Consider the following 13,958-nt stretch of genomic DNA (forward strand, 5'->3'; position numbering starts at 1 on the left):
ACTGGGATGCTCCACCTGATCTTACCCACTGACACTGGGATGCTTCACCTGATCTTACCCACGGTCAATGGGATGCTCCACATTATCTTACCCACTAACACTGGGATGCTTCACCTGATCTTACCCACGGTCAATGGGATGCTCCACCTGATCTTACCCATTGACACTGGGATGCTCCACCTGATCTTACCCACTAAAACTGGGATGCTTCACCTGATCTTACCCACGGTCAATGGGATGCTCCACCTTATCTTACCCAGTAACATTGGGATGCTTCACCTGATCTTACCCACTGACACTGGGATGCTCCACCTGATCTTACCCACTGACAATGGGATGCTCCACCTGATCTTACCCACTGACACTGGGATGCTCTACCTGATCTTACCCACGGTCAATGGGATGCTCCACCTGATCTTACCCATTGAAACTGGGATGTTCCACCTGATCTTACCCACTAACACTGGGATGCTTCACCTGATCTTACCCACTGACAATGGGATGCTCCAACTGATCTTACCCACTGACACTGGGATGCTTCACCTTATCTTAACCACTGACAATGGGATGCTCCACCTGATCTTACCCACTGACACTGGGATGCTCCACCTGATCTTACCCATGGTCAATGGGATGCTCCACCTTATCTTACCCACTTACACTGGGATGCTCCACCTGATCTTACCCACTGACACTGGGATGCTTCTTCTGATCTTACCCACTGACACTGGGATGCTCCACCTGATCTTACCCACTGACACTGGGATGCTTCACCTGATCTTACCCACGGTCAATGAGATGCTCCACCTTATCTTACCCACTAACACTGGGATGCTTCACCTGATCTTACCCACGGTCAATGGGGTGCTCCACCTTATCCTACCCAGTAACACTGGGATGCTTCACCTGATCTAACCCACTGACACTGGGATGCTCCACCTGATCTTACCCACTGACACTGGGATGCTCCACCTGATCTTACCCACTGACACTGGGATGCTCCACCTGATCTTACCCACTGACACTGGGATGCTTCACCTGATCTTACCCACGGTCAATGGGATGCTCCACATTATTTTACCCACTAACACTGGGATGCTTCACCTGATCTTACCCACGGTCAATGGGATGCTCCACCTTATCTTACACAGTAACACTGGGATGCTCCACCTGATCTTACCCACTAAAACTGAGATGCTTCACCTGATCTTACCCACGGTCAATGGGATGCTCCACCTTATCTTACCCAGTAACACTGGGATGCTTCACCTCATCTTACCCACTGACACTGGGATGCTCCACCTGATCTTACCCACTGACAATGGGATGCTCCACCTGATCTTACCCACTGACACTGGGATGCTCCACCTGATCTTACCCACGGTCAATGGGATGCTCCACCTGATCTTACCCATTGACACTGGGATGTTCCACCTGATCTTACCCACTAACACTGGGATGCTTCACCTGATCTTACCCACTGACAATGGGATGCTCCACATGATTTTACCCACTGACACTGGGATGCTTCACCTTATCTTAACCACTGACAATGGGATGCTCCACCTGATCTTACCCACTAACAATGGGATGCTCCACCTGATCTTACCCACTGACACTGGGATGCTCCACCTGATCTTACCCACGGTCAATGGGATGCTCCACCTTATCTTACCCACTTACACTAAGATGCTTCACCTGATCTTACCCACTGACAATGGGATGCTCCACCTGATCTTACCCACTGACAATGGGATGCGCCACCTGATCTTACCCTCTGACACTGGGATGCTCCACCTGATCTTACCCACTGACACTGGGATGCTCCACCTGATCTTACCCACTGACACTGGGATGCTTAACCTGATCTTACCCACGGTCAATGGGATGCTCCACATTATCTTACCCACTAACACTGGGATGCTCCACCTGATCTTACCCACTGACACTGGGATGCTTCTTCTGATCCTACCCACGGTCAATGAGATGCTACACCTGATCTTACCCACTAACACTGGGATGCTTCACCTGATCTTACCCACGGTCAAAGGAATGCTCCAACTTATCTTACCCACTAACACTGGGATGCTTCACCTGATCTAACCCACAGTCAATGGCATGCCCCACCTTATCTTACCCTGTAACACTGGGATCCTCCACCTGATCTTACCCACTGACACTGGGATGCTCCACTTGATCTTACCCACTGACACTGGGATGCTCCACCTGATCTTACCCACTGACACTGGGATGCTCCACCTGATCTTACCCACTGACACTGGCATTCTCCACCTGATCTTACCCTCTGACACTGGGATTCTCCACCTGATCTTACCCACTGACAATGGGATGCTCCACCTGATCTTACCCACTGACAATGGGATGCTCCACCTTATCTTACCCACTAACACTGGGATGCTCCACCTAATCTTACCCTCTGACACGGATTCTCCACATGATCTTACCCACTGGCAATGGGATGCTCCACCTGATGTTACCCACTGACACTGGGATACTCCACCTGATCTTACCCACTGACACTGGGATTCTCCACCTGATCTTACCCTCTGACACTGGGATTCTCCACCTGATCTTAATCACTTACATTGGGGTGCTCCACCTGATCTTACCCACTGATACTGGGGTGCTGGTGCAGGATAAGTGTACCATGTGATCAGAGACATATGGGTGATACACTGTTGTTCCTCCATTTAATGACAGTGACACTGGGATGCTACATGTGTGTCCACTCAGTGATACAGTAATGCTACATGTGATCATAAACTTGTGACACTAGGGTGCTCCATGTTATCATATTCGTTGACACTGGGGAACTCCATCAGATCTCGATGACACTGGAGAGCCCCATGTGATCTCATTAACTGACATGTAGGACAATTTAATGGCTGCTTATTAATAAGTATGGCACAAGAAGATTATTGACTCGAACATTTAGAAATCTAAAGTAAGTCCTTTTTCTTAAAAGTATTTATCTTTTTCAGCCAAAATATGCACCATTGGGGCAGATTTATTACAAGGAATCTGTCCGCAGGATTTCACTTTCCAAACTATTTCTATGTGCATGTAGCTTTTTCAAAGACAAGTCCAGCAATACCTTTTCATGACCAGCCTGTTCTTCCATGACTGAAAAATCAGAGTTTAATTTCATTGGCAAATGAGGCTGAAGGCCTACAGTATGCTAGATCTGAAGCCTGTGCCACTCCAGCTCTATTTCCTACCCAGTGACACCTCCTCCTGCTTGACTGACAGCTCCTTTGCCTGGAGCCACATATCATAGAGGCTGTCAATCAAGCAGCAGAAAGCGGCGCAAGATGGGAAATAGAATCTGAGTGACAGAAGCTTCAGATATACAGCCTCATTTGCATATCACTTCAAAAGCATTTCTTAGCAACAGAGGAATGACAAATGTATTGCTTGGTTTATCTTGGAAAGAGATTATATGAATATATATATATATATATATATATATATATATATATATATATATACAGTGCTGGCCAAAAGTGTTAGCACCCCTGCAATTCTGTCAGATAATACTCAATTTCTTCCTGAACATGATTGCAATCACAAATTCTTTGGTATTATTATCTTCATTTAATTTGCCTTCAATGAAAAAAACATGAAAAGAATTGTCCTAAAGCCAAATTGGGTATAATTCCACACCAAACCTAAAAAAGGGGGTGGACAAAAGTATTGACACCCTTTGAAAAATCATGTGATGCTTCTCTAATTCGTGTAATTAACTTACCTGTGGCACCTAACAGGTGTTGGCAATTGAGCATGGAGAAAAGAAATAAGACCAAAGAACTGTCTGAGGACTTGAGAAACCAAATTGTGAGGAAGCATGAGCAATCTCAAGGCTACAAGTCCATCTCCAAAGACCTGAATGTTCCTGTGTCTTCCGTGCGCAGTGTCATCAAGAAGTTTAAAGCCCATGGCACTGTGGCTAACCTCCCTAGATGTGGACGGAAAAGAAAAATTGACGAGAGATTTCAACGCAAGATTGTGCGGATGGTGGATAAAGAACCTCGACTAACATCCAAACAAGTTCAAGCTGCCCTGCAGTCCGAGGGTACAACAGTGTCAACCCGTACTATCCGTCGACGTCTGAATGAAAAGGGACTGTATGGTAGGATACCCAGGAAGACCCCACTTCTTACCCCAAGACATAAAAAAGCCAGGCTGGAGTTTGCCAAAACTTACCTGAGAAAGCCTAAAACGTTTTGGAAGAATGTTCTCTGGTCAGATGAGACAAAAGTAGAGCTTTTTGGGAAAAAGCATCAACATAGACTGTACAGGAAAAAAAAGAGGCATTCAAAGAAAAGAACACGGTCCCTACAGTCAAACATGGCGGAGGTTCCCTGATGTTTTGGGGTTGCTTTGCTGCCTCTGGCACTGGACAGCATGAACGTGTACATGGCATTATGAAGTCTGAAGACTACCAACAAATTTTGCAGCATAATGTAGGGCCCAGTGTGAGAAAGCTGGGTCTCCCTCAGAGGTCATGGGTCTTCCAGCAGGACAATGACCTAAAACACACTTCCAAAAGCACTATAAAATGGTTTTAGAGAAAGCACTGGAGACTTCTAAGGTGGCCAGCAATGAATCCAGACCTAAATCCCATAGAACACCTGTGGAGAGATCTCAAAATGGCAGTTTGGAGAAGGCACCTTTCAAATATCAGGGACCTGGAGCAGTTTGCCAAAGAAGAATGGTCTACAATTCAAGCAGAGCATTGTAAGAAACTCATTAATGGTTACCGGAAGCAGTTGTTCGCAGTTATTTTGGCTAAAAGTTGTGCAACCAAGTATTAGGCTGAGGGTGCCAATACTTTTGTCCGGCCCTTTTTTGGAGTTTTGTGTGAAATGGTCAATGATTTGATTTTTGCTTCATTCTCTTTTGTGTTTTTTCCTTGCAAGCAAATTAAATGAAGATAATAATACCAAAGAATTTGTGATTGCAATCATTTTCAGGAAGAAACTGAGTATTATCTGACAGAATTGCAGGGGTGCCAATACTTTTGGCCAGCACTGTATATATATATATATATATATATATATATATATATATATATATATATATATATATATATATATACAGTACAGACCAAAAGTTTGGACACACCTTCTCATTTAAAGATTTTTCTGTATTTTCATGACTTTCAAAATTGTACATTCACACTGAAGGCATCAACACTATGAATTAACACATGTGGAATTATATACTTAACAAAAAAGTGTGGTACAACTGAAAATATGTCTTATATTCTAGGTTCTTCAAAGTAGCCACCTTTTGCTTTGGTGACTGCTTTGCACACTCTTGGCATTCTCTTGATGAGCTTCAAGAGGTAGTCACTGAAAATGGTTTTCACTTCACAGGTGTGCCCTGTCAGGTTTAATAAGTGGGATTTCTTGCCTTATAAATGGGGTTGGGACCATCAGTTGTGTTGTGCAAAAGTCAGGTGGATACACAGCTGATAGTCCTACTGAATAGACTGTTAGAATTTGTATTATGGCAAGAAAAAAGCAGCTAAGTAAAGAAAAACGAGTGGCCATCATTACTTTAAGAAATGAAGGTCAGTCAGTGCGAAAAATTGGGCAAACTTTGAAAGTGTCCCCAAGTGCAGTTGCAAAACCCATCAAGCGCTACAAAAAAACTGGCTCACATGAGGACCGCCCCAGGAAAGAAAGACCAAGAGTCACCTCTGCTTCTGAGAATAAGTTTATCCGAGTCACCAGCCTCAGAAATCGCAGGTTAACAGCAGCTCAGATTAGAGACCAGGTCAATGCCACACAGAGTTCTAGCAGCAGACACATCTCTACAACAACTGTTAAGAGAAGACTTTGTGCAGCGGGCCTTCATGGTAAAATAGCTGCTAGGAAACCACTGCTAAGGACAGGCAACAAGCAGAAGAGACTTGTTTGGGCTAAAGAACTCAAGGAATGGACATTAGACCAGTGGAAATCTGTGCTTTGGTCTGATGAGTCCAAATTTGAGATCTTTGGTTCCAACCACCGTGTCTTTGTGCGACGCAGAAAAGGTGAATGGATGGACTCTACATGCCTGGTTCCCACTGTGAAGCATGGAGGAGGAGGTGTGATGGTGTAGGGGTGCTTTGCTGGTGACACTGTTGGGGATTTATTCAAAATTGATGGCATACTGAACCAGCATGGCTACCACAGCATCTTGCAGCGGCATGGTATTCCATCCGGTTTGCGTTTAGTTGGACTATCATTTATTTTTCAACAGGACAATGACCCCAAACACACCTCCAGGCTGTGTAAGGGCTATTTGACCAAGGAGGAGAGTGATGGGGTGCTACGCCAGATGACCTGGCCTCCACAGTCACCAGACCTGAACCCAATCGAGATGGTTTGGGGTGAGCTGGACTGCAGAGTGAAGGCAAAAGGGCCAACAAGTGCTAATCATCTCTGGGAACTCCTTCAAGATTGTTGGAAGACCATTTCCGGTGACTACCTCTTGAAGCTCATCAAGAGAATGCATAGAGTGTGCAAAAGCAGTCATCAAAGCAAAAGGTCGCTACTTTGAAGAACCTAGAATATAAGACATATTTTCAGTTGTTTCACACTTTTTCATTAAGTATATAATTCCACATGTGTTAATTCATAGTTTTGATGCCTTCAGTGTGAATGTACAATTTTCATAGTCATGAAAATACAGAAAAATCTTTAAATGAGAAGGTGTGTCCAAACTTTTGGTCTGTACTGTATATATATATATATATATATATATATATATATATATATATATATGTATATATATATATATATATATATACACACACACATACATATACAGTCATGACTGAAAGTGTTAGTACCCTTGAAATAGTTCCAGAAAATGAAGTATTTCTACCAGGAAAAAAGTTTTATTACATATGTTTTGTTATACACATGTTTATTTCCTTCTTTTTTATTAGAACAACACAAAAAAACTGAGAAAAAAAGGCAAATTGGACATAATTTCACACAAAACTCCATAAATGGGCAGGACAAAATTGTTGGCATCTTTCCATAATTGTGGATGAACAACTTTGTTTCAAGCATGTGATGATCATTCAAACTTACCTCTGACAAGTAACAAGTGTGGGAAATATGAAAATCACACCTAAACCAGATCAAAAGTAGAGAAGTTGACTCAGTCTTTGCATTGTGCATCTGTATGTGCCACACGAAGCATGGGAAAGAGAAAAAGGAGAAGAATACTGTCTGAGGACTTGAGAACCAAAATTTTTGAAGGTTACAAGTCCATTTCCAGAGATCTTGATGTTCCTTTGTCCACGATGCGAAACATAATCAAGAATTTTACAACCCATGGCACTGTAGCTAATCTCCCTGGACGTGGACGGCAGAGAAAAATTGATAAAAGGTTACAACACAGGATAGTTCGGATATTGGATAAGCAGCCCCACTCAAGTTTTAAAGAAATTCAAGTTGTCCTGCAGGCTCAGGGTGCAGCAGTGTCAGTGCAAACTATCCGTCGACATTTGAATGAAATGCTACGGCAGGAGACCCAGGAGGACCCGACTGCTGACACAGAGACTTTTTTGGCAAAAAGCTAGCCTGCAGTTTGCCAAAATGTATGTGAGAAAGCCAAAATCCTTCTGGGAAAGCGTCTTGTGGGCTGATAGAGCTACTGTTTACCAAAAATGGAATGAGGCCTACAAAGAAAAGGACACAATACCTAGTCAAATATGGTGGAAGTTCAAAGATGTTTTGGCCTTGTTTGCTGCCTATGGCACTGGATGCCTTGACTGTGTGGCCAGCAATGAGTACGGATCTAAATCCAATTGAACACCTTTGGAAAGATTGCTGTTGGGAGAAGGCACCCTTCAAATAAGAGAGACCTGGAGCAGTTTGCAAAAGAAGAGTGGTCCAAACTTCCAGTTGAGAGTTGTAAGAAGCTTGTTGATGGCTATAGGAAGCGATTGATTGCAGTTATTTATTCCTAAGCGTGTGCAACCAAATATTAAGTTGAGGGTGCCAACAATTTTGTCCGGCCAATTTTTGGGGTTTTGTGTGAAATTATGTCTAATTTGCCTTTTTTTTCCTCTGTTTTGTTTTGTGTTGTTCCAATACACATAAAACAAATAAAGAAACATGTGTAATTGCAATAATTTCTGGGAGAAATACTTCATTTGCTGGAATGATTTCAAGGCTGCCAACAATTTGGTAATGAGTCATGACTGTATATATAGTTTAGGGGTGAAAGCCTCCTAACATATTATTTTTAAAAGGAACCTGTCAAGACTCCCAAGCCTTCCAAACTTCCCCCAACAGATTTTAGAGCCTTATTTCTGCATTCATATAATGTGCTTGCTGTCCCATATACAGTATGTCAAAATAACTTGTATTAGTGTTGCTGAACATATGTGGGACTCAGCATCACTACGCCTCCCTGAGAATGTACAGTGAAGCCAGGGGAACTCTCTCCGCCATCATCGGTGCACTGCACATGCCCAGGAAGGCGTAGTGCCACCGAGTCCTGATCGGCTGGGCATCAGTCATGCCTATGAGATGTGATTAAAGGATCTGATGATGGTCTTGTCTAGGTAAATGAACACCCTGCTGGACTAGTCTTAGGTATAGACATATGGCTAAATATACTTTGTTTTAGAATATTTTACAACTCCTTTTCATTTCCCGTTTCTACACTTTTTACAATTCTCTGTGAAATTCTTAAATACACACAAAAAATTGAAGCAGAGTTGGTCACAAATCCATGACAAATCTGCATGTGTTATTTGCACATTTTGCTGCGGACTTCACCCTTTTCCATTACTAAGCATTAAACAATGTGAAATCTGCAATGAAAATCCACACAAGAATGAGCATGCAAAATTAGGAAAAGAGCAAGATTTTCTGAAACAGCTCCACTTATGCGTATGGCCAGTGTCTGGTATTGCAGCTAGCTAACACGCATATATGAACACGTCCCAACATGGACACATAGGTATCTTTATGTTACCCATATATACTTTTAGGAAGCGACTCATGTAGAGGTGGTGTATAAAAGGCGTTTTATACTATTAATGAAATGTATGCTGGGGTAAGATATACCAAATTTATTAAAAGATACTCTTAATGAATATGGTGTATTAATTTTGCACGTCACTGCCAGAAATGTATGCCAGGCAGTGGCCAGCGTACGTTTCTGTTGTCATTTACACACCACTTTTTTGGCCGTAAATTATGATGAATCTGCGCACTTGGGCATCTCCGTCCTTCCCGAGCTCTGTCTGCTTTTTAAAAAGTTGGCACAGCCGGCCATGACTGGAGTAAAAATGCCAAAAATCGCTTCATTTTTGCTAAATTTCAAGCAGTTTTACATCAGAATCCTGGTGAAAACTGGTTGAAGAATTGAGGTCATACAATATATAATGAATACCTGTTCATATCTTTGACTCCATTATGTTTAGTTCCATGGAGGCTCCTTTGTATGAACTTGGAAAATCTAGCACATATCTTATTCCTCATCATTCATCTAGCTGAGACCCTAAGTGAAATATGTAGAATTTAACTGGAAATCTAAGTTTTCTATTATTCTATTCGGTAGGTACGAGTCTCCTGCACAGGTTATATATGCTAAGGAGGCAGTCATTATGGTATTCATAGTGGATTGTGGATACTCATGCTTCCACTTCCCATCTGTCCTGCATATGTCAGTATTCTTTCTAATGCTATCACTCTAAGGAACAGGAAGCTTTGGATATAGGATACTGTACATGCAACCAGACACATCATTACTTTTATTAGAATTCCAGCGGTCATACCTAGTTGATATACACTGCTCAAAAAAATAAAGGGAACACTTAAACAACAGAATATAACTCCAAGTAAATCAAACTTCTATGAAATCAAACTGTCCACTTAGGAAGCAACACTGATTGACAATCAATTTCACATGCTGTTGTGCAAATGGAATAGACAATAGATGGAAATTATTGGCAATTATCAAGACACCCTCAATAAAGGAGTGGTTCTGCAGGTGGGGACCACAGACCACATCTCAGTACCAATTTTCTGGCGGATGTTTTGGTCACTTTTGAATGTTGGTTGTGCTTTCACACTCGTGGTAGCATGAGACGGACTCTACAACCCACAGAAGTTGCTCAGGTAGTGCAGCTCATCCAGGATGGCACATCAATGCGAGCTGTGGCAAGAAGGTTTGCTGTGTCTATCAGCGTAGTGTCCAGAGGCTGGAGGCGCTACCAGGAGACAGGCCAGTACACCAGGAGACGTGGAGGGGGCCGTAGGAGGGCAACAACCCAGCAGCAGGACCGCTACCTCCGCCTTTGTGCAAGGAGGAACAGGAGGAGCACTGCCAGAGCCCTGCAAAATGACCTCCAGCAGGCCACAAATGTGCATGTTTCTGCACAAATGGTTAGAAACCGACTCTATGAGGGTGGTATGAGGGCCCGACGTCCACAGATGGGGGTTGTGCTCACAGACCAACACCATGCAGGACGCTTTGCATTTGCCACAGAACACCAGTCGCCACTGGCGCCCTGTGCTCTTCACAGATGAAAGCAGGTTCACACTGAGCACATGTGACAGACGTGACAGAGTCTGGAGACACAGTGGAGAGCGATTTGCTGCCTGCAACATCCTTCAGCATGATCGGTTTGGCAGTGGGTCAGTAATGGTGTGGGGTGCCATTTCTTTGGAGGGCCGCACAGCCCTCTATGTGCTTGCCAGAGGTCGCCTGACTGCCATTAGGTACCGAGATGAGATCCTCAGACCCCTTGTGAGACCATATGCTGGTGCGGCTGGCCCTGGGTTCCTCCTAATACAGGACAATGCCAGACCTCATGTGGCTGGAGTGTGTCAGCAGTTCCTGCAAGATGAAGGCATTAAAGCTATGGACTGGCCCGCCCGTTCCCCAGACCTGAATCGGATTGAGCACATCTGGGACATCATGTCTCGCTCCATCAACAATCGTCACGTTGCACCACAGACTGTCCAGGTGTTGGCGGATGCATTAGTCCAGGTCTGGGAGGAGATCCCACAGGAGACCATCCGCAACCTCATCCGGAGCATGCCCAGACGTTGTAGGGAGGTCATACAAGCACGTGGAGGCCACACACAATACTGAGCCTCATTTTCACTTGTTTTAAGGACATTACATCAAAGTTGGATCAGCCGGTAGTGTGTTTTCCCACTTTATTTTGGGGGTGACTCCAAATCCAGGCCTCCATTGGTTAATAAATTTGTTTCCATTGATGATTTTTGTGTGATTTTGTTGTCAGCACATTCAACTTTGTACAGAACAAAGTATTCAATGAGAATGTTTCATTCATTCAGATCTAGGATGTGTTATTTGAGTGTTCCCTTTATTATTTTGAGCAGTGTACTATTATGGAACCTCCTTTAAAATTCCCTATCCCTCATAGTGAGTTATTCTCTTCAGATATTGGAAATTATTACTATGATTGATTATTTTTGCTTAGCTTGTAGGATACATAATGGTATATCCATGCTTAAGCTATACTGTTATGTGTGCCATTCACTTCATGGCACACATAGACTAAGTAGAGACTCGCCTCTGTAACTGCAATGTTTGGAGGCCTAGGTCCTCTATGCATAAAGGATTCTAACAAAAAGTATCTGTGTTGCCATTGCTTTCTTTATTTCCAACCCTACTCTGAAGAAAAATCATACTATTTGGTTTCTATGAACAATGATAATGCATTTAGATAGACCAGTAGTTATGCTTGAAGGCCACCTACCAAAGTAACATATCACTGCAGTGTAGTGGGCATGGCCGTCTGGACAGGGTCAGGTCCAGAGGATCTCAGACAGCCATGATCATAACAGTTGTTATAATGACCATGCCAACATGCTTTAAAGGGAATCTGTCACCAGGTTTTTGCCACCTAATCTGAGAGCAGCATGATGTAGAGGCAGAGACCCTGATTCCACCAATGTAAAATGATGAGCAAAAAGGTCACAATGTTTTGAACTTTTGACTTTCAGGCTCCATATCTCACCATCCACTACTGATTGGAACGTGAGACTACCATCATTTTATAGACAATCATCTTGGCTATCGCATACATAAATATAACTTGCAACTAGTAGTTATGCAGATTCTTGTAATGTCGCTGCATTGTTACTATTTTGCTCCTAAAAATCTAAATTTTATTTTTTATTATTTTATTAGTATTTTATAAATCCACCTTTGGCTTTTAACACTTCCTGAATCCTTCTGGGCATGCTCTTTATCAGATTCAAACATGTCTCAACCTAAATCTGATACCAAGTCTCTTCTACACGTTCCCAAAGTTGGTACATACTGGTGAACTGATTTGAGTATGTATACAGCTTTTTCTTCAACTCTGCCCACAAGTGTTCGATTGGGTTGAGGTCTGGGGACTGTTGGGGACGATCCAGCATATCTACTTCATTATTATTAAACCATTCGACGTATGCTTCTGGTCGTTGTCCTGCTAGAACACTATGTCATCCTTTTCATACCCATAGTACTTGAGTGTACGAAGTAACTCATTTTGTAGCATACTCACATATAGCTCAGCATTGAGACCACCATCAATCCTGATCAAGTATCCAACACCTTTGGCTGTGAAACAACCCCATATCATTAGGCTTCTTCCACCAAACTTAACAATTCCTTCAATTTCTTGATCTGTTAGCCCATTTTTCCCTTGTTTCTTCTAGACCCATTTCCACTCATCAGAGCCTAGTCTATTGACTTTCGTCTCGTTGCTCAAATCTTTTACTGTCCACTTTTCGTACCTTTTTGCAAACTCGAGCCGACGTTTCTTATGACGATATTGAAGTTGAGGCTTCTTCACCTGTTTTCGAGCCACAATTCCAGACTTGTGTAACGTGCGTCACAAGGTGCTTGCATGGATGTCTGTGATCTCACTATTACAAAGCATATGAGCCACCTCTACTGCTGTGTTTGTCGCGTAACAACTGGTAGACCTTGTGATGAGACGACTTGTTGACTCTGATATTTTGCCTGGACATCCACCTCTTAGCTTTTGAATGGATGGACAGACTTCATTTCGTATTCTTCCAACGGTCACGGCACTCACATGATGCAGTTTGGCAATTTTCTTGGCTGAGAGACCGCTATAGATGAACTGGATGATGGTGTTTCTCTTTTCTTGAGAAATCTTCTTCATGGCTGCTCCTCAATTCGAACCAGTGACTTTTCGCTTGGGAATCTACACACTGAGCTTTTAGGGAATGTGAGAACAGGTTGTATTTTGTAGCATACAAGAAGAGAATGATTTTTCCACCAACAGAAGCAAAACAGCAACAATTCAGTGACATGACAAGAATCTGCATAACTAACCATATGCTAAATAAAATCCAATCAAGAGATAGAAGTATAGATGCAATAAAATCCAAGTTTATTCGAAAAATTATTAAAAAAGGGGTTGTGATAAAACAATATATATAGGAGAAGTAGAAAGTGAAGGTACCCACAGTAACAATTGGTATATGTAATTGTTGGAATTTATATATAGCCACATTCATGTATAAATCATCAGTTAGCCTGTGGATTAAAGTGACTTGTGCTCAGTGCGTATCAATACAGGAAGTACCACAAATAAACCAAAATGGGTAATTCGTATTGCACCAAATTGTAACAAATAATACTCCGGGGCTAAAAAATGGTTAGTACCACAATACAAAGAGATAATTCCAATCCAGGGCTATATTAGGTAGAAAGTAGAAAACTTCAATAAAATCTCCAAGCACTAATGAGCACAGATCAGAAGCAGAAATAATTAGATCAATCCGAATAGTACCATCAGACAATAAGGACTAGTGTCAATCATAGACGATATGGGTTGATCGAAAGATGTCTGTGATTGTGCGGACACAAATATAGTTCACATGTGCTCCCAGTGCTGTGAGAGATTAAATATACACATAAATAAG

The sequence above is a fragment of the Phyllobates terribilis genome, unplaced genomic scaffold (genome assembly GCF_046119375.1).
Source record: "Phyllobates terribilis strain yellow unplaced genomic scaffold, ASM4611937v1 Scaffold_5__5_contigs__length_657084704, whole genome shotgun sequence".
Lineage (NCBI taxonomy): Eukaryota > Metazoa > Chordata > Amphibia > Anura > Dendrobatidae > Phyllobates > Phyllobates terribilis.